General features: G+C 45.4%; 1 non-coding gene across 50 annotated transcripts in view; it reads left to right on the top strand.

Moving 5' to 3' along the window:
* LOC101867431 (inositol hexakisphosphate and diphosphoinositol-pentakisphosphate kinase 1) overlaps nucleotides 1–21,685 on the top strand; it is a 61,182-nt gene that overhangs the window by 18,583 nt on the left and 20,914 nt on the right. For 8 of the 50 annotated variants that reach the window (XR_012414884.1, XR_012414879.1, XR_012414883.1 and 5 more), the window contains 5 exons: nucleotides 795–911; nucleotides 1,052–1,216; nucleotides 4,072–4,162; nucleotides 7,640–7,765; nucleotides 13,724–13,861. This is a non-coding gene — a transcript (inositol hexakisphosphate and diphosphoinositol-pentakisphosphate kinase 1). Of the gene's footprint in view, nucleotides 1–794; nucleotides 912–1,051; nucleotides 1,217–3,288; nucleotides 3,439–4,071; nucleotides 4,163–7,639; nucleotides 7,766–8,467; nucleotides 8,531–12,056; nucleotides 12,240–13,723; nucleotides 13,862–16,062; nucleotides 16,475–21,685 lie in introns of those variants that run through there. The other 42 variants (XR_012414875.1, XR_012414872.1, XR_012414874.1 and 39 more) reach the window with 18 other exon arrangements.

The following is a 21,685-nucleotide window of genomic DNA, read 5'->3' as shown; positions in this document are numbered from 1 at the left end:
AGGAGGTTCTTACTGGAACAGAAAATATGTTCTGGGATGTTGCTGAGCCAGAGAGATCACCTAGAACACAGCTCTGGCATTAGGAAGAGTATGGAATTTGGGACAATGTTATAAGTCTTATTTCCTTAAACATGGTTATACATATACCTTCTGCATATGGCTCCACAATGATACTTTTTTTTCTTTTTTTTTTTTTTTTTTGAGACAAGGTCTCACTCTGTCACCCAGGCTGGAGTGCGGGGCTGCAATCTGAGCTCACTGCAGCCTTGCAACCTCTGCCTCCTGGGCTCAAGTGATCCTCTCACATCAACCTCCCGAGTAGCTGGGATGACAGACATGTGCCACCATGCCTGGCTAATTTTTTGTATTTTTTGTGGAGATAGGGTCTCAACATGTCACCCAGGCTGGTCTCGAACTCATGGACTCAAGTAATCTGCCTGCTCCAGTCTCCCAAGTGCTAGGATTACAGGTGTGAGCCACTGCTCCCGGCCCAGAAGATACCTTTAAATGTGCTATATGCACCATAGCCAAACTGAGTTATTGTGGAAGGTGATGGGAAGGGTTGTAAAGCTGGAAATTCAAAAGTCACGTGCAATGGCGAAATCACAAATGGTAGAGATGAGGGAATGAGGATCCTGTAAGAGACAATATATAGTTGAAGCTATAACAGGTCAGCCCCGGAGTGGGACAAGACCCTGAATTCCTAGGAGGATGAATCCTCTTGAGTTCCTCTCTACTTCCACCACAATATCCAGCTTCTCCCAACTTCCCCCTCTTGTGGTGATGCCCCATAGGATCCCTTATCAGAGGAACGGTTCCATGTGGAGCTACACTTCAGCCCTGGAGTGAAAGGTGGTGAGGAAGAAGGCAGTGCCCCAACTGGCTGTGGATTCCGTCCAGCCTCTTCTGAGGTGGGTCAGAGTGCTGGGATTTGGGACTGAAGGAACCAAGTGGTGGGAAACGGTACAGGGAGAAGTAAAAGGGTTGGGTAGTCTGGGATTAGGAGCTTGGAGGCCATTAACACCTCTCTTATCTGCCTTGTTTTGTATAGAATGAGGAAATGAAAACCAACCAAGGCAGTATGGAGAACCTGTGTCCAGGAAAGGCATCAGATGAGCCAGACCGGGCATTGCAGACTTCACCCCAGCCTCCTGAGGGCCCTGGCCTCCCAAGGAGATCACCCCTCATTCGTAACCGAAAAGCTGGTTCCATGGAGGTAATGAGAGGTCCTTGGGAAAAAAATGAAGGGGTAGCAGTACTCATAGGACTATATCCACAGATCCTCTAGGTCCCCTTGGGGGTACTCTTGGGACTTGAAGCGGAGTCTTCCGCTCTGATTGATGTTTTACTTAATCTCTCTTTCAAGCTGGTCTCTCAATAGAGCTTCTTTAACCTGGTTGCTACTTCTCAGATTAAAGAGTTGCCACTGAGGGGTGCCTGAGAGATAAGGGTTTAAAGAGAAAAGATTAAGGAGGAGGGCTCTGGATGAATTTGAAAAGGTGTTCTTTAAAAGGAAATCTAGTAGAAACATCTTGAACTCTGGGCTAAAATCCCAGTCTGATACTTGGAAGCTGTGTGACTCGCTGGGTAACTTCTCTACACTTCTCTGGCCTTAACTTCTCTAAGCCTCAATTTTTTTTTACCTCTAAAATGTGAGTAGTATCCACCTTATAGATGCTCAACAGACAGTAATATAGTAACAATACAATTGATATTTAAGGTCCGGCCCTCTCCAGCTCTTGGTCACCTTGGGTAAAAATTATAGCTCAGATAGGAACAAATACCTGGCACTTTTTCTGTACTGTCGTTCCAGAAAGTGGGTCAGCCAAGAGCTTTGTCTGTCTTCCTCTTGTTCTGATGAAGATCTTTATCAGCATGGGCCTGTATTCTGCTATTCTTGAAGTTTGTCTTAGTTCTGGTTCTAGCTCTTTAGCCTAAAGGAAGTAAGTGTTATTAATCTCACATTATGCCCAGCTAACCATCTGAGCTTTTTGTTTTGGTCTTTTTCCTGGAAAAACTGTTTCTGTCTTTGGCCCAATTATATCCCCCCCACTTTTTTTTTTCCTATCTAGCTCCTTCTGTATCACTTACATTCATTTTGACACCACAATTTATCCCTGTCCCAGAGACTTTGACTGTCTGATTTAGATTCTGCTCTGTCCTGATGACTCTGTTCACCTGGCTCAGTGCCAGGTCTCTATCTTAGAGGAATTGGTTTTTCCATTTTAGGGATCTATCAGAAGAATCCATAATGAGCTGACCTAGGTTCAGCAAAAGGTTTGCAATTCAGATTTTGGAGAAAGCTGAGAAGACGAACTGCAGTCTCTTCTTTTGATTCATCCTTTGCTTCCTGATTATTTTAAGGTGAAATTGACATTGGTAATATGCAGAGTTTCTTTAGGTAGGATATACATTATTTTCTCTTTGAGTGTAAGTTGGTATCCGTAGAACTCTATTACCCTTTATACTCACATGCAGTAGATCACATGGATAGAATGACACATAATCTTCCATCAATAAACTGCTCCTCCAAATGTCTTTCCTATTCACATGGTCTGCTAGCCTCTCCTGGTGCTGTTGTGCTTGAACCACGCCCCCCGCCCCCCGCCACCATTTTCTTCTGGTTTATGCAGTCATAAGACATAGGCAGCTGGGTGTGGTGAATCACACCTGTAATCCAAACACTTTGGGAGGCCTAAGTGGGAGAATCATTTGAGGCCAGGAGCTCAAAAGCAGCCTGGGCAGCAGGGCAAGATCCTGTCTCTACAAAAAAAAAATTTTAATTAAAAAATTTAAAAAAAAAAGACACAGGCAAAGGAAAGCTCTCTGTGTATCATCTCTCAGACTTGATAAGATTGACTTCTTTCTTTCAGGCCTATAGGAAGCTTCCTATTGTAATCACATTCCTTCTTTTCAATTACTAGTGCTGCTTAGACCCTGGCTTATCCAGGGTGATGGTTGTCCAGGATATTTTCCTCAGCTTTGCAAGGAAATCATCTCTCTGCTCCTTGGTCACAGAGCCTTATAATACTAATATTAATGTTTATCTTCCTTGCTCTTTACATATAGGCATACAACTTGTCCTTCCCTCCATCCCTTCTTCTCCTCTTGTCATCTCATACTTTTTAACTATTTTAGATTATAAAACTTATGACCTTCATAGCAGCTATGCCCTAGCTGGTCATCCTCTCTAGCCCTGTAACTGGCTCTGCCCTGTGGGCACTGGGACTTTTGGGATCCTGGGGTTTAAAGGAGCCGTGACCGGCTTTCCACCCGGTCTGATTGCAGGTCATGAACATGCAGTGCACGGGGAACCTGGACCTCATCCCCTTGCGGGGACGGCGCCGCAGGAGGTCGGGAGACCTCCCCCGGCCTTCCCCAGCCATCGGCCTACAGCCCCGGGCTGTGTCCACCACTCACCTGGCATCCTGCACACAGGTGTCCCTCCCTACCTCACCTTCCTGTTTTACCTTCTGTCTTTGCCTTTTGGGATCTAGGGACTCAGACACTATCTAGTTGGGATGTGTGTGTATTGGGGGTTGTGTGATTGGGCCCTTGTGGGCATTGTAAGAATTCTGTTTCATGTTTCTAGGGGTGAGATAGTTGGAGGGGAGGGCTGCTTGGTTCGAACAAGAAATGTAGTACGGTTGCAGTAGCCACAGCTGTTCCATGGAAAGAAGAGAGGGTGGCCAGACTTTCTTATTTGTGGCTGAGCCATTGTGATTGGCTTTCTGAGTCTTGTGGGGGGATGGATACAATTAGGAAACCGCTCTGCTGAGAACTAGGAATGGGTTGAATAATGATTTCCCACTCAGATTGGGAATGGGAGGGCTCTGGGGAAAGGGATGTTGAAAATAGAAGTGGCTTCTAGTATAGAAAGATGCCCCAGACAGTTCCCTCCATAAAGTGCATTTTCTGTTCCCTTTTCATCCCTCTTCTCCTATAAATCCTTTGGTTCTTCCAAACTTTCTAACATTGCTTGGCTTTGTAGGGACAGGAATTCAGGACCTGGGTTTTATGCTTTTGGGTTGAGGTGGCAAAATGATTAATTATAGAGTCCTTTTTCTGCAGGTACTTTCTGAGACTTCATCCTCAAGGCCTGGTGGCTACCGGCTCTTTTCATCTTCACGGCCACCCACAGAAATGAAGCAGAGTGGCTTAGGTATGGCTTCGCCAGCATTTCTCACCTATTGTTGGAAAAGTTGTCTGTCTGTTCTCCAGAGTTGTATTGTGGGAAACCTTTGTCATGGGGTTTGGAACCATCCAGTCAGTGGAATATCATCAGGTGGGGGTAGGGAGGATGAAGTGGGAGAAGCCATAGTTAGATATGAACTTGGATCTCAGATGATTGTTCCATCCCAGAAAGGTGTTTATCTCTTGGTTTTCTATACCAATCACATTTCCCTGGCCAAAGGGCATTTTTCTGGCTTTCCCTCTCATTCCTTATCTGTCCCTCCAGTCTAGCCCAGACCTTAAGGGGCCATGGAGACTCTGAACCTTCAGAGTTATCAGAGACAGAGCTATAAATAGAGGTACTTGCAACCCTCATAAATGTCGTATTCCTCATTTGAAGAATTGTGCCATGTCTTCCTCTGAAACCAGTGTTTTTTACATCCCCACTCTTGCCCTTCCTACCACCTTGCCCTTTCCTCCATCATCTCCTAATCCTGTAACTTTTTCCCCTTCCTTCTGGAAAATTGACAAGTCTGAGACTGGTGTAGTGGCAGAGGCATCTCTCAGGACTTTGAGGAAATGTCTCTTGATTTTTGGATCCCTGGAAAGGGGTAGAGAACATCATTCAACTTTTTGTGAGAGCACAGACGGCAGGAAGGACCAAGCCTCAGAGGGTATTGTATTCTTTGGGTGGGGGGCGGTCCTTGGGAGGAACTATCTCTGAGCACAGTGCCTTGTGAGCCAGTAACTAGAACTGGAGGTCAGACATGATTGTGTGGGGTCTGGACTTGGTCCCCTTGCTCTTTCTATCTTGTCCTATCATTCTCTTTAGCGCCTCTAATTTTTCTGTTGCTTTTGTCCTTGGCACCCATTTTCTTGACCCCAAAATGGTCAGCTTTTGGACTAGCAAGAGGGAGAAAGGTTTTGGTAACTTTCCAGGCTAATTTTATGAGAATAAGTTGCCTTCTACATTCCTGAAATGAGAAAGATGGTTTGGGGCAGGAGAAATAAATGACAAGTATGTAGATCTGGCCAGGCGCAGTGGCTCATGCCTATAATTCCAGCACTTTGGGAGGCCGAGGAAAGCAGATCACTTGAGGTCAGGAGTTCTGAGACTAGCCTGGCCAACATAGTGAAACCCCATCTCTACTTAAAATACAAAAATTAGCTGAGCATGGTGACGCATGCCTGTAATCCCAGCTACTGGGAGGTTGAGACACAAGAATTGCTTGAATCCAGAAGATGGAGGTTGCAGTGAGCTGTGATTGTGCCCACTATACTCCAGCCTGGGTGACAGAGTGACACGCCATCTCAAAAACACAAAAAGAAAAAGAAAAACAAAACAAAACAAAAACCGAAAGAACAATAGTGTAGATCTATGACATGGGCCTCTCTTCCCAGAAGTCCCAGTAAAGAATAGGTTCCAGACAGACTATAAAAGAGGATAGGTGTGTCTAGCCCAGTTAAGTGGGCCATGGGAATGCTTTAAAGAACAAGGCAGAAATATGGACATGAAACTGGTTGGCAGATGGTGGTGGTAAGGTAGAGACCACCCTCTGAGATGATCTGAGGACTGGGCAGAACAGAGTTGGCATGACTGCACTAGAAAAGTATTCAGTGGAGGAAGTGTATGTAGGACAAAGCTTGGGGTGGTCTGGGATAGAGCCAGCTAGTTTTAGCTTTGCTGAAGAAAAGCAGTCTCATTTAGCAACTGTTATTACTCTCTGGAATCTCATTCCAGAGCCTGTTTGAACATGAAAGGTGGAGGAAGTTGCTGTATAGAGGAGAGGTCCTGAATTCCTGGGTCGGAATCATCAGCCATCTGAACTTCCTGATTGCTCTGGTGACCCCGAAATCCTGGGACCTCTGAAACCATGGTCCCTTCTTGGTGGCCTCAAGGGAATTGAACTCCTTTCCACTCCATCCATAGGGAAACCCTATGAATGTTAAGTCACAAGCCAAATCCAGGGTCTTGGCTAAGATGGATTTGGAAATAGGGAGGCAAATCCTGAGAACTTGGGTGTCAGTCTTGTTTCCTCTTGACCACTCTGTCCTTATAGGCTGTAGTAGGAGAAGGGACCGTGGAGTCCTAACCCTCCTCTAGATCAAATGTTGGAGACAGTGACTGGTCTGATTTATTCCATACTTCAGAGATTATTCAAATTTTATTTAATCCTCTCATTGGCAATGGAGTTCTCTTTGCTTTCTTTGAATTTATATGTGTGGGCAACTGGCTTTGAGCATAGGCTTATGAGATAATACACTTTTGAGAGCAGAAAAAACATACCTTTTTGTTGTTATTTCCTGTATTCCTTCTTAGTAGGGTGCTCATCACATAATGGGCATGCTTTACATACAATCAATTGATTCTTCACATGCCCTTCAATTTGTGTCCATCTTGACCTCAGAAACTGTGCTGGTACCTGAAAAATAGTTATTTATTTTCTAACAATACAGTTGGTCCTCAGAGTCAGGAGACCTGTATTCTAGTCCAGCTTAACTTCTAAAAAACTATGTGACCTTGAGCAAAGGAGGTCCCTTTTGGATCTCGGTTTCCTCATCTCTAAAATATGAAAGTTGAACTGGATGATCTCTGAGTCCCTTCTAGCTTAAAACATTCAATGAGACAGGGGGCTGTGGCTCACACCTATAATCCCAGCATTATGGGAGGCCAAGGTGGGAGGGTCACTTGAGCTCGGGAGACCAACTGGGCAACATAGTGAGACCTCGTTCCTACTGAAAACAAAAAAAATTGTCCAGGCATGATGGTGTATGCTTGCAATCCCATCTACTTGGGAAGCTGAGATGGGAGGATCACTTGAGCCTGGGAGACCAAGGCTGCAGTGAGCTATGATTGTGCCACTGCACTCCAGCCTGGGCAACAGAATTAGATCCTGTCTTAAAAAAAAATTGTGAGCCTCATACTTTCATTCTTGGGAAAGGTAAAAAGGCCTGAAGGGAGGGGATGTTGGATGAAAAGCTTAGGAAGGATCGGAAGGGTGCCAGCTGAGTGTTCAGAATCAGTCTCTAGCTTCAGTCAAAGGCTTTTCCTTTCAAACCTACAAGGACTAGATTTCTGAGTTTCTTAAGCTATATATCCAGGGTAAGGGGTGCCCAATTAAATCTAGGGGGAATCTAGAGGGACCTACCTATAATTTGAGCATTTCTGAGAGCCACCTGGAGAGCACAGTCTATCCCTTTCAGTGTGTTGAATCCCCTAATATGACTAACCCTGCATTTGTAGTGGCCTCTTGTCTCTGCCATGTAGCTCTTCAGAAGAATCCCCCTTTTGCTTGCCCACTGTGACTATGCAGAAGTGTAAAGCCATTTGTGGTTATGTGGAATGGCCACATGGTGGTGGCTGTGAATGGCTGTGTGTGTCTTGATGTTATCATGTGAAGTTGTGTATAGTTCTGTGTGATAGTTGTGGCTTTACGTGGCTACTAACACACTCCCGGCCTTGCAGGCTCACAGTGCACAGGGCTGTTCAGCACCACAGTGCTGGGTGGCTCCTCCAGCGCCCCGAATCTTCAGGACTACGCCCGCAGCCATGGCAAAAAGCTACCACCTGCCAGTCTGAAGCACCGAGATGGTATGTGGGTGGGTTTTGGGGGATAACTCCTTTTTTCACTTGTCTCTCAGCAAGGACATAGCTCAAGAACTATTCATGCTTAAGATGACACTGGCCTTATAACAAGTTTTCTTCATCAGTAATAGATAGGAGAAGGCACCAGGACCCCTTCCACCCCTCCATTTGCATTCCCTCTTGCCATAAAAATACTACTTATTTATGCTTATCCCTTCATAATCTCCCACATAACAGTCCTGCTGCATCAGTCTGTACTCTTTCCTGGATTCTGGCCTGTAGGGGTAAGGACCAAGGAGGATGATGCATGGTTGGGAAGAATGTAGTGAAACCTCAAATAAAATCCAGCAAATTGGGTTTAGGGAAGGCAATGTTGCTCAGCTAAGGCAGAAAAGATAATATGGAAAGAGACTGGGGTAAGGGATGAAAATTTCTGTGAAGATTTTATTTCCAAATGACCAGAAAGAGGACACAGTGGTAAAATTAGGGTTGTTTGTAGGAGTGTATTGTAGTAGAGATGACACATAGATTCCTAAGAGATTTACCAAAGGAAAAGAGATTGACATGTGTTAGTTAGAAATCCCAGGGAAGGGGAGGGGAGCAGGAAAGATAACTAACTTTAAAGAACAGACTATCTTGTGGGCAAACTCCAGAACAGAGGGTGGGGACAAGGGTGGGTATAATCCCCATGATGTCTTTTCTCCCCAGAGCTCTTGTTTGTCCCGGCCGTAAAACGATTTTCTGTGTCGTTTGCAAAGCATCCGACTAACGGTACGTTTGCTTCTGACTCAATGTCATTCCTCCTCACCATGTCACCTCTAGACACTTGACTCTGAGTTTTGACACTGACTTTGCCTCTCCTTCCACTGTGTTGACACCCTGCTGTCTCTGAATGAGCTACTCACTAAGTGTCCCTCCTGGGATGGTTTCCTTGTGACAGCCTTAGTCTTGGTTGCAGCCTGACTGCCCCATCCCTGTGGCAACTCAGGGTCTTACTTCCATAATCACCGTCATCACCATTATGTCACTTCTGTCAGCATCACCACCAAAACACTGATTAAACCTCTCCCTTTCCTATCACATGACTGCCAGGCTGTGTACAGATATGATGGTTCCCCTTCTTAGAATGGGAATAGTGTTTCCTAGATTGATTCCATTTCTTCTCTTCCCCAATACCCCCAATTCCTCAGCTTATATAACTTTGATCTTTCTGTTTTTTCTCCAACTCTTTTGTTGGGGTGGATGTGGATGACTAGTTTGTTCCTCTTTTGGAGCAACACTGCAGTTCCCAGCTCCTAAGCCTACTTATATGGATGTTAGTCTTGAGTATATAGTTTCCCATCTCCATATTTCTTTCTCCTGCCATTATGTGTATTTTGTGTGGCTCTTGTGCTCCTGACATTTGCTTTATGTTACTACTAACCTAGTGCTTGGGCCTAGAAAACAACAGCCCAGGTTGCTTTGGGATAAAAAATAAAAAGAAAGGAGTAGGAGGTAGTAGGTAAAAGAAAAAGGACCGTACCTTGAGTTTTTAAGTGTAGTTTCCATGTGGCACCAGCCTACCTATGGTAAAGCTATCGCAGAGAAGTTTGAAGAGTTGAGATGTCTGCTGGGGATTCTGGGGGAGCTTAGGAATGAATAATATTTTAAGAACATTGAAGAACCGGGTCTGCCCACACTGCGGTGGGAGGGCTTGGAGATCTCTGTAAACCATAAATTGAGGGGTATGGTGTCTTTGTAGGGTATAGCAGGAGAACCGAGGCTCACTCTCTTTCAAAGTTTTATCCTTGGTATCCTTATTTTTCTCTCTGTATTATATTTTGTCTTCAAGGTAAATCTAGTTTTTTAGGTATGGTTTTCTTCTATTCAAGAGCTAAGACTCTCTGAGGGAAGTAAAATTAGACTAGAAAACCTCTATGTGCTAATCTCCTATTGCCTAGCAAGTGACAGCTGCTAGATTTTAGCCCAGTCAGGTTGTACATCTTCACAAGGCACTGCTGAAATCTCTCCCTAGGTTGACTAGCCTATGCTGGCTCAGTTTATCCCTGCCCCCAGGCTCCCAATTGTGCCTGTGGCAGGAGTTCCCATTCAGAGCCTCATGGGTGTGCCCGCTCATTGAGCTTCAAGCTCTTCTGTCCTTCATGTGCCACAGCCATCTCCAGAATAGAACCTGATGCATCAATAGCACAGCCTGGGACTTGGACTTAGGGTCCACAGTATAGTACGAGGAACGTGGGCTACTCAAATCAGAACTAAATCACATATCTCCTAGTTCTTAGGTGCCATAAGAAAAGAACCAAGTCCATAAAACAGACCCTCAGACCTATGTACCTCCAGCTCCCCGAAGCCCTGTTTAGCAGCCTCACCCATTGAAGAAGATTTAATTCTGCCAAAAGGAGGTGAGGAAAAAAGAGCTGGATAATGCAGGTATTGTGCAGGAAAACAAATTTAAGATCTCCAATACCCTGCACACTTCCTCAGGGGTCTTGTGGCCTCCTTTGTTTTTCTTGTGCTGGAGCTTGGAGGCTAATATGCTTAAGAAGCCAGAATCTGGGTTCTACCTGTTGACAACAGCAGAAATTTGGAACTGTATGTCACTTGCTGAGGAAGATTATGTAGATTCAATTTGACCCTCAAGAAATATGAAGGCTCTCCTCCATGGCCAAGATCTTGCTTGACTGACCAGCAATTACAAAGTGGATGTTTTGTCTGTAGTTGCAGATAAGTCACAGCAGCTCTGTCATCACCATCTCCTTGCCATGATATCTGGCTTTGAAACAGCAGCTAGACATACTGGACCTGGCTTTGGAAAAGAGGCAAGGCAGTGTGTCTTCACACTTTGATGGGAGGGCAGCCCTCAGCCTATCCCTGCCTCTGTCCGTGATAAGCTGCTGTTATATCCTGTAACTATATCCAGCACACAAGTATAGCCTGTTACTAAACTGTACACTGAACTCACCAAAGTAAATTAATAAAGTGGGAAAGACTGTGGCTCACGCTCATCCCTAATGTCGGCGTGTGACCACTGGATTTGTCAAGCCCATTATCTTCTAGGGACCCATGTAACTATGTGACCGTTGGTACATACAGTTAGTGCTCACAAGACTAGCCTAGGTAGAGCTGAAATCTGTCCTGACATCCAAGCTAAGGTCTCTGAAGACCACAGTCTCATGGGATCACCTTGTGGAGTCAGTTCTGGTCTGGGAGTTTTGAGCAGTCATCCTCAGCTGCCTTGATTCTACCTTCTCTATACCAACATCCTGTACTCAAGTTCTTGTCCATCCTCACATCATGTCTTAAGATCCCATACCTTTTCTCTAAGATCTTTCCCTGTTGTTCCTCTTACACCCGGCTCCGCATGCCTTTGACTGCCTTCAACCTTTTGTAGCTCAATTACATGCATCCACAAAGTTTGCCAAGTAGCTAAAATGAGGGGTTCAGAATCAAAGCTTTTCTACTCACCAGCTGAAAAACGTGCAGTTAGACTCACCAGCAGTGGGAAGAAAATGTAAAATTTTATCTAACTTTCAGCTTCGTAATGGATACAGTATCTCTGAGTCCTGAGTTTTATGTGTACTTTTTTTTTTTTAAGTGATTGTTTAAACAACAGTAAGGTCAAGGATGGTTAGTCAATATTGGTATTTTCACATATTGATTCCATTTTCCACACAAATCATTTTAAAGGAGTTCTACATTCTGGTTTCCTGTCAGTCTCCTGTGCCAGCTGCCTAATACCATCCCTGTCTTTGGCTATCTTAGAGTGTGGTCCAGAAGACCTGCCCTAAAAAACAGCCTTTTTAGCTTGACTATCTTGATACTCAATGCTATCCTTGACACTCTGAGTGACTTTGAGCTTTTCATTTTTATCCCTACTTCATAAATCCATTCACCTGAGAATGCAGGCCCTAAGTAGGGTTCATCCAATGATGAGGGATCTTGAAGCTGTAGTCAAGACTCCCAGCCACAAAACTGCCAGCTCACCCCTGTTCACAACGATGTGACTGCTGTCTACAAGCACCGACTCAATTATGCTCAAGGAGGAAGGGGAGGACATTGCTGTATGATGAGGTCTCACTTATCCCTTCTTTCAGACTCGTTGTGTGATGACACCACTCTTCTTCCCTGCAAGAGATGCCCAGTGGCTCTGACCATCTCTGCTTCTCTCTTAGCTCACCTTGGATCTGAGTGTCCCCACCTCCCAGTAATGCTTGTGCTAGTCAGTGCCCCCCTCATTGTCTCTCCCTCTTCTCTTTCTCTATCTTTGTGCTTCCTGCCGTGGTCCCCTCACCCCCTCCAGAGCTGCTGGATGACCAGCACCCTGTGGTCCGGTTGCTGCGCAGTTTTTCCTCTGACTGTACAGGGGGCCGGCCAGTCTCCTTGGATGCCACGCTGGCGCATCACCTGCACCAGTGCTCCTACCACCTGCGCCTCTTCCGGAACTGGCTGCGCTCAGGCCAGGATGATCCCGAGTGCCTCTACGGTACCCCCTGCCACCAAGCTGGCTGCTGCCACTACCCTGGCTGGGACTGACTGCTTTGCTTATTGCACTTCTGGCAGGAGAGCCCACCTGTTTCTTTCTCCTGTTTGCCCTGAGGTTATGTAACTTGCATTTAGTGGCTTGGATGGGATTGGGGCCGGACTGCCTGGTAGCTGTAGCATTGGCTGCTCATTCCTTCCTATTCTCCTTTCTCACCACCTCCTAATGTTACTCATTCCCCAGTTCTGTTCAATACAGGAGTAATCTCTTGCCTTGGAATCTGTTCTTATCACTCTAACACTCTACTGCCACCATCTTCAAATCCAAATGTTTTTCTAGCCACTCTGAGGAGCTAGAGACAGTAACTTTCCTGCCCTCCTGCCACAAGATCATGGGGGAAATTGAGGCACAGAAGCCGCAATTGTATCCTTGGGGCAAACAAAGGACAGAGCTTAGAAGGTGGTCAGGTTATAACCCTTTTGAGTTACGGGCTTTAGTCACTGGTGAATGGGAAGCTGTCTTGTATAGACATTATTGTCCCGCATATCCTTAGTCCCTTTAAGGAGATGTTGAGGAGGCATAGGAAAGATTGGGGACTGAGAAAGTGGTTGGGATGTGTTTTTCTTGATCCTCCATTGGGGACATTTTTTCCATCACCAGTGCCTAGTATTAGGGTTACATATTTATGTTTACCCTTGGCCCTACCCATACTGATAGACCTGCATTGGAATTCTTGAGTTTCGAGCAGAAAATCAGTGCTTTTTCTTTTTTCTAGGGCATTTGCCTCATTTTTCTGATGAAGTACAAAGATCCTAGCAAGTCTGGGGTTTTCCAGTAGATCAGAAGGGTGAAGCTTTGATGTGATGGAAACTATCAAGAAAGAACTTCCATCCCCATCCTGTTCATGCATGTGGTTTTCCTGGGCTGAGCTTCATGTGTATTGCATGCCCTCCAGTTTGCATCCAAGTATTCTAGCCTTTCTACCGACATCCTAAATTTGCATGAACCCCTTCTCAGATTCCATGTCCTTCTCCTTAATCTGGTTCTCTTATTCATGATACCCGAAATCTGCTGTTTCTTCCCAGTTCCCTGACCTCCCTATCTCATGTTAGATCTGCAGTTTCACCCCTTACCTCTGGATCCTTGTTTTATTCCCCCAGAAAGTGTGAGGACAATGTTGGTGCTTACCCTACTGGGATTCTGTTTATTTTTCCATGGGACATTGCAAGCTCTCCATAGGTAGCATGAGAGGTGATTTGATTTACCTGGAGGCCTTAGCAGGTAGATGTTTTAGGAAATCTGAAAGTGAGAAAAAGAGACTCCCCTAGGGGCTCTAAAGAGTTCCCTCTCCTAAGAGTCTTGGATACCCCACACTCCAAAAGCCACGGACTCTCCTGATGCTTCTCAGGGACTCTCCATGCTTCCTTGGCCAGTTGGGGTATATCTGGCAGGAATAACATTGACTTTGCCCATCTCTTTTCAAACAGGATTTGAAGGGTGTTCCATGGTGCCCACCATCTACCCTCTGGAAACACTGCATAATGCCCTTTCCCTACGTCAAGTGAGTGAATTCTTGAGTAGAGTCTGCCAGCGCCACACTGATGCCCAGGCACAGGCATCTGCAGGTATGGATACTCTTATTTTTTACCCTTCTATCTGCCCCCATGCCCATGCTTCCTAGAATATAAGAAAGTAGTAAATTAAAAAGCTAGTTAGGCAATCCACAAAGACACAGAAGTACCCTTAAAAATGTATAATTAGTGGCTGGGCGTGGTGGGTCGTGTCTGTTATTCCAGCACTTTGGGAGGCCGTGGCAGGTGGATCACCTGAGGTTAGGAGTTTGAGACAAGCCTGGCCAACATGGCGAAACCCTGTCGCTACTGAAAAAAAAAAAATACGACCGGGTGCAGTGGCTCACGCCTGTAATCCCAGCACTTTGGCAGGGCTAGGTGGGCGGATCACAAGGTCAAGAGATAGAGACCATCCTGACCAACATGGTGAAACCCTGTCTGTACTAAAAATACCAAAATTAGATGGGCATGGTGATGTGCACCTGTAGTCCCAGCTACCTAGGAGGCAGAGGCAGGAGAATCGCTTGAACCTGGGAGGCAGACGTTGCAGTGAGCCAAGATCATGCCACTACACTCCGGCCTGGCAACAGAGTGAGACTCCATCTCAAAAAACAAAAAACAAAAAACAAAAAAACAAAAAACAAACAAACAAAAAAAACAAACGTTAGCCGAGCATGGTGGTATGTGCCTGTAGTCCCAGCTACTTGGGAGTCTAAGGCAGGAGAATTACTTGAGCCCGGGAGGCAGAGGTTGCTGTGAGCCAAGATCACGCCACTGCACTCCAGCCTGGGTGACAGAGTGAGACTCCATCTCAAAAAAAAAAAAGGAAAAAAAAAAAGGATAATTGCGTAGGCCAACTAAACATCATAGAAATATCACTCCTTCCTAAGGTAATTAATTCAACATAATCCCAATAAAAATACGGTTTTTCTAAAATCAAATCACTTCTGAAGTTTTCATTGAAAAATAAGCAAGAACAGTGAAGAGTGAGTTGGGTGCAGTGGCTCACGTTTGTAATCCCAGCAACTCTTGAGGCTGAGGCAGGAGGATTGCTGAGGCCAGGAGTTCAAGACTAGCCTGTGCAGGCCAGGTGCAGTGGCTCACACCTGTAATCCCAGAACTTTGGGAGGCCGAGAGGGGCAGATCACAAGGTCAGGAGATCGAGACCATCCTGGCTAACATGCTGAAACCCCATCTCTACTAAAAATACAAAAAATTAGCCGGGCGTGGTGGTGGGTGCCTGTAGTCCCAGCTACTTGGGTGGCTGAGGCAGGAGAATGGCATGAACCTGGGAGGCGGAGCTTACAGTGAGCCAAGATCTCGCCACTGCACTTCAGCCTGGGTGACAGAGTGAGCCTCCATCTCAAAAAAAAAAAAAAGGACTAGCCTCTGCAACATAGTGAGATCCCCATCTCTCCGGGAAAAAAAAAAAGCTATGCATGGTGGTGTGTGCCTGTAGTCTCATCTACTTGGGATGTTGAAGCGGGAGGATCACTTGAACCCAGGAGTTCAAGGCTGCGGTGAGCTATGATCACACCACTGTGCTCCATCCTGGGTGGACAGAGTAAGATTCTACCACAGAAAAAAGAGAGAGAGAGAGAAGTGAAGAAAACCCTGAAAAGAAGAGCAAGCAAATACAAGCAAATACTAGCCCTACCACATTTTAAATCATTCTATAAAACGTCATTTTAGTTTTGATTTTTGTGATCATAGTTCACTGCAGTCGGGAACTCCTGGGCTCAAACCATCCTCTTGCCTTGGCTTCTCAAAGCACTGGCGTTACAAGTATGACAGAAAGACTTTTTTTGAGACAGAGTCTCACTCTCTCACCCAAGCTGGAGTGCAGTGGCAGGATCTCAGTTCACTGCAACCTCTGTCTCTCGGGTTCAAGCAGTTCTCCCTGCCTCAGCCTCCTGAGTAGCTGGGATTACAGGCACCAGCCACCACGCCTGGCTAATTTTTGTATTTTTAGTAAAGATGGGGTTTTGCCATGTTGCCCAGGCTGGTCTTGAACTCCTGACCTCAGGTGATCCACCCGCCTCAGCCTCCCAAAGTGCTGGGATTACTGGTGTGAGCCACCACACCCATCCAGAAAGACTTTTTAGTAAATAGACTGGGGGTAATTGAATAGCCATTTGACAACAATTAAAATTGAACCCACACTGTATACTAGGATAAACTCCATATGGATCAGAAATCTAAATGTAAAAATTAAATCATGTGGTAGGTAACTCTAAGGGCTTGTTCATCCACAGAAACACCAAAAAGTAAGAAGAAACTGTCAGAACCAACATTTTGAGAACTCTGGAGAATAGTAAAAGATTTGCAGTAACCAGGAGAATGCTGAATCCAGGAAGAGGCAACCTAAAAATGGCAGAAAAGCTTTGCAGCATTTTTACTCACTCTTGCCCCACCCCGCCTCCCTGGCTTGGTTGTACTCTTGAAGATGGCAGCCCATGTTCTCAATGTAGGACCCTGGTTCCTGGTTCCAGAGGGAGCAGAGAAGACCTTATTCTCAAAGAATTTTGTCTGTTCTAATTTGTTGGTGGGCTACTTGAAGGATTGACACAAAGTGCCTACCTTTGTTTTGTCTAACTCTAACTCAGGGCAGAAAAGTGGCTGTGCAGAGAGCATTCCTTAAAAACATTGTAAGGCAAATGAACAACCTGTGCCTGGTCTCAGAATGCACTTTTTTTTTTTTTTTTTTTTGAGATGGAGTTTCACTCTGTCACCCAGGCTGGAGTGCCACCATGTCCAGCTAAGTTTTGTATTTTTAGTAGAGATGGGATTTCGCCATGTTGGCCAGGCTGGTCTCGAACTCCTGACCTCAGGTGATCCACCCACCTTGGCCTCCCAGAGGTGCTAGGGTTACAGGTGTGGGCCACCACACCCGGCCAGAATGCACTTTTTTTTTTCTTTTTTTCTTTTTTTTGAGATGGAGTTTCGCTCTGTTGCCAGGCTGGAGTGCAATGGCACAATCTTGGCTTACTGCAACCTCCACTTCCCAGCTTCAGGCAGTTCTCCTGCCTCAGCCTCCCGAATAGCTGGGACTACAGGTGCGTGCCACCATACCCAGTCAATTTTTGTATTTTTTAGTAGAGACGGGGTTTCACCATGTTGGCCAGGATGGTCTTAATCTCTTGACCTTGTGATCTGCCTGCCTCGGCCTCCCAAAGTGCTGGGATTACAGGCATGAGCCACCGCGCCCGGCCCACAATGCACTTTTTAAAGTGTCTACAAGAGACTCTATTTATTTATTTAAAGTTGAATTGGTTTATTTTCTAATTTGCAATTCTTAAATGTTTTTATAGAAAATGCAATATTACTTACAGTCAAAATTTTAAGGCCAGGCGCGGTGGCTAACGCCTGCAATCCTAGCACTTTGAGAAGCCAAGGCGGGTGGATTGCCCGAGCTCAGGAGTTCGAGACCAGCCTGGCCAATATGGTGAAATCCGTCTCTACTAAAAATAGAAAAAAGTTAGCTGGGTGTGGTGGTGCACATCTGTAATCCCAGCTACTCAGGAGGCTGAGGCAGGAGAATTGCTAGAACTGGGGAGGTGGAAGTTGCAGTGAGCCAAGATCGTGCCACTACACTCCAGCCTGGGTGACACAGTGAGACTCTATCTCTAAAAAAATAAAAATTAAACAAACAAAAATTCAGCCAGTCTTGGTGGCTCACACCTGTAATCCCAGCACTTTGGGAGGCTGAGGCTGGCAGATCACTTGAGTTCAAGAGTTCAGGATCAGTCTGGGCAACATGGCAGAACCCCATCTCTACCAAAAAAAAAAAAAAGGGCCAGGCGCGGTGGCTCAAGCCTGTAATCCCAGCACTTTGGGAGGCCGAGACGGGCGGATCACGAGGTCAGGAGATCGAGACCATCCTGGCTAACACGGTGAAACCCCGTCTCTACTAAAAAATACAAAAAACTAGCCGGGTGCGGTGGCGGGCGTCTGTAGTCCCAGCTACTCGGGAGGCTGAGGCAGGAGAATGGCGTGAACCCGGGAGGCGGAGCTTGCAGTGAGCTGAGATCGGGCCACTGCACTCCAGCCTGGGCGGCAGAGCGAGACTCCGTCTCAAAAAAAAAAAAAAAAAAAAAAAAAAAAAAATTAGCCAGGTATGGTGGCATGCACCTGGGGTGCCAGCTATTTGGAAGGCTGCAGTGGGAGGATCACCTGAGCCTGGGAGGTGGAGGTTGCAGTGAACCGAGACTGTGCCACTGCACTCCAGCCTGGGTGACAGACTGATACCTTGTCTTAAAAATAAAAAAATAAAAATAGAAAACTCCAACAGTTTTCTCATTGCAAGACTATTGTAATAAGGTGAGCAGAAGAAAAGCAATCAACATTTAGGAAAATATAGTAGTGTTTTATGTTTTTAACTTATTAATTTATAGTTTATACTCTTAACGCCTGGGCATGGTGGCTCACGCCTATAATCCCAGTACTTTGGGAGGCCGAGGAGGGTGGATCACTTGAGGTCAGGAGTTCAAGACCAGCCTGGCCAACATGGTGAAACCTTGTCTCTACTAAAAAATACAAAAATTAGCCAGGCATGGTGGCAGGCACCTGTAATCCCAGCTACTCGGGAGGCTGAGGCAGTAGAATCCCTTGAACTTGGGAGGCGGAGGATGCAGTGAGCTGAGATCGTGCTACTGCACTCCAGCATAGGTGACAAGAGCGAAACTCTGTCTCAAAAAAATATATATATTATTTACTCTAACAATGTCAATATTTAATTATAATATCAATTATAATTATAAACAAAAGTCTAATAAGACAGACTTCCAACTTATACCTTTAACTAATTTTAGTAATATTCTCTCATGTTGTTTTGTTTTCTAACAGATTTCCACCTTTCCTTGCGCGTGTGTGTGTATACCAGGTGTCTTATATTTGACAAGAGTCTCACATTAGGTCCAAAGACACAAATAGGTTGAAAGTAAAAGGATAGAAAAAGCTATTTTATGCAAATAGTAACGAAAAGAGAGTTGAAGTAGCTATACCAATATTAGACAAAATAGTCTTTAAGTAAAAAAATTGTTACAAGGGAAGCTGGGTGCACAGGTGCTTACCTGCAGTCTTAGTTACTTGGGAGGCTGAAGTGGGAGGATTGCTTGAGCCCAGGAGTACTCCAACTGGGGAACATAGCAAGACCCTGTCTCTTTAAAAAAGAGTTGTTACAGGTAAGAGAAAGTCATATATTGATAATGAGGTGAATTTGTTGGAAGATAAAACAATTATAAACACATACATACCAAATAACGGAGCCCCAAAATACATGACGCGAACACTGACAGAATTGAAGGAAGAATTCTGCAATAGTAATTGGAGACTTCAATACCTACTTTTATTTATTTTATTTTTAGAGACAGAGTCTTACTCTGTTGCTCAGGCTGGAGTGGTGTGATCACAGTTCACTGCAGCCTTGACCTCCTGGGTTTAAGTGATCCTCCTGCCTCAGCCAAAATGCTATTATTACAGGCATGAGCCACTGTGCCCAGCCAATACTCACTTTTAACAATGGACAGAACAACTCATCAGAAAATTAGTAAGAAAATGGCCGGGCGTGGTAGCTCACACCTGTAATCCCAGCACTTTGGAAGGCAGAGGCAGGTGGATCACGAGGTCAGGAGATCGAGACCACCCTGGCTAACATGGTAAAACCCTATCTCTACTAAAAATACAAAAAAATTAGCCAGACGTGGTGGCAGGCTCCTGTAGTCCCAGCTACTCAGGAGGCTAAGGCAGGAGAATGGCGTGAATCTGGGAGGTGAAGCTTGCAGTGAGCCGAGATCGTGCCACTGCACTCCAGCCTGGGCGACAGAGTGAGACTCCATCTCAAAAGAAAAAAAAAAGAGGAAATTAGTAAGGAAATCCCAGCACTTTGGGAGGACAAGACAGGACAAATAGGCATATCGCTTAAGTCTAGGAATCTGAGACCAGCCTGGGTAACATAGTGAGACCCTGTTTCTACAAAAAATTAAAAAATTAATTGGGCATGGTGGCACATGCCTGTAGTCCCAGCTACCCATGGAGCTAGGGTGAGAGGATTCCTTGAGCCCAGGAAGTCAAGGCTGTTGTAGTGTGCTGTGATTGTGCCACTGTACTCCAGCCTGGGTGACAGAGTGACATCCCGTCTCTATTAAAAAAAAAAAAAAAGAAGAAGAAGAAAATTAGTAAGGAACTAGAACACTACAAAACAACTAGACCTAACAGACATATATAGACCATTCCATCCAACAACTGCAGAATGCAGATGCTTCTCACAGGTACATGAAATATCCTCCAGGATAGACCATATGTTAGGCCACAAAACAAGTCTCCATAAATTTAAAAAAGTTGAAATCATACAAAAGATCTTCTCCAACCACAATGGAGTGATGCTAGAATTAATAACAGAAAACTGGAAAATTCACAAATATAGAAATTAAACAACATATTCTTTTTCCTTTTTATTTTTTTGAGACAGATTCTCACTCTGTCGTCCAGGCTGGAGTGCAGTGGCATGATCTCGGCTCACTGCAACCTCCTGCATTTAAGTGATTCTCCCACCTCAACCTCCCGAGTAGCTGGGACTACAGGTGCGTGCCACCATGCCCAAGTAATTTTTGTATTTTTAATAGCGACGAGGTTTCACCATGTTGGCCAGGCTGGTCTCAAACTCCTGACCTCAGGTGATCCACCTGCCTCGGCCTTCCAAAGTTCTGGGATTACAGGTGTGAGCTACCACGCCTGGCCTCCATTTTTATTTTTAATTTTTGTGGGTGAAACAACATAGTTTTTTTGTTGTTGTTCTTTTTTTTGAGACAGCGTCTCACTCTGTCACCCAGGCTGGAGTGCAGTGGTACGGTCATGGCTCACTGCAACCTCGACCTCCAGCTACTCACCCCCTGAGTAGCTGGACTACAGGCATACACCACCACAACCAGCTAATTTTTGCTTTTTTTTTGCTTTTTTTTTTTTTTTTTGTAGAGACAGAGTTTCACCATGTTGCCCAGGCTGAGCTCAAGAGATCTGCTGGCCTCGGTCTCCCAAAGTGCTAGGATTACAGGCATGAGCCACTGTGCCCAGCCAACAACATACTCTTAAATGACGAATGAGTCAAAGAAGAAATCACAAGGGAAATTAGATTATACTTTGAGATGAATGAAAATGAAAACATACCAGATGGTATGGGATGCAGCAAAATTAGTGCTCAGAGAGAACTTTATAGCTATAAATATTTAAATTTTTTTTTTTTTTTTTTTTTTTTTTGAGATGGAGTCTCGCTCTGCCGCCCAGGCTGGAGTGCAGTGGCCGGATCTCAGCTCACTGCAAGCTCCGCCTCCCGGGTTCACGCCATTCTCCTGCCTCAGCCTCCCGAGTAGCTGGGACTACAGGCGCCCACCACCGCGCCTGGCTAGTTTTTTGTATTTTTTAGTAGAGACGGGGTTTCACCGTGTTAGCCAGGATGGTCTCGATCTCCTGACCTCGTGATCCGCCCGTCTCGGCCTCCCAAAGTGCTGGGATTACAGGCTTGAGCCACCGCGCCCGGCCAATATTTAAATTTTTAAAAAAGGCCAGGTGTAGTGGCTCACATTTGTAATCCCAACACTTTGGGAGGCCAAAGTGGGAGGATCGCTTGAGCCCAATAGTTCAAGACCAGTCTGGGCAATATAGTGAGACTTCATCTCTACAGAAAAACGTTAGAATTAGGCAAGTGTGGTGGTGCATACCCGTAATCCCGGGTGCTTGGGAGGCTGAGGTGGGAGGAGAGCTTATGCCTGGAAGGGAGAGGTTGCATTGAGCTGAGATTGTACCATTGCACTCTAGCCTGGGTGGTAGAGAGAGACCCCTGTCTCAAAAAAAAAGAAAAAAAAGAAAAAGAAAAGAAAAGAA

The sequence above is a fragment of the Macaca fascicularis genome, chromosome 7, assembly GCF_037993035.2.
Source record: "Macaca fascicularis isolate 582-1 chromosome 7, T2T-MFA8v1.1".
In the NCBI taxonomy this organism is placed as follows: domain Eukaryota; kingdom Metazoa; phylum Chordata; class Mammalia; order Primates; family Cercopithecidae; genus Macaca; species Macaca fascicularis.
The sequence above is the reverse complement of the archived record's forward strand: the minus strand, read 5'-3'. Positions and strand labels throughout refer to the sequence as shown.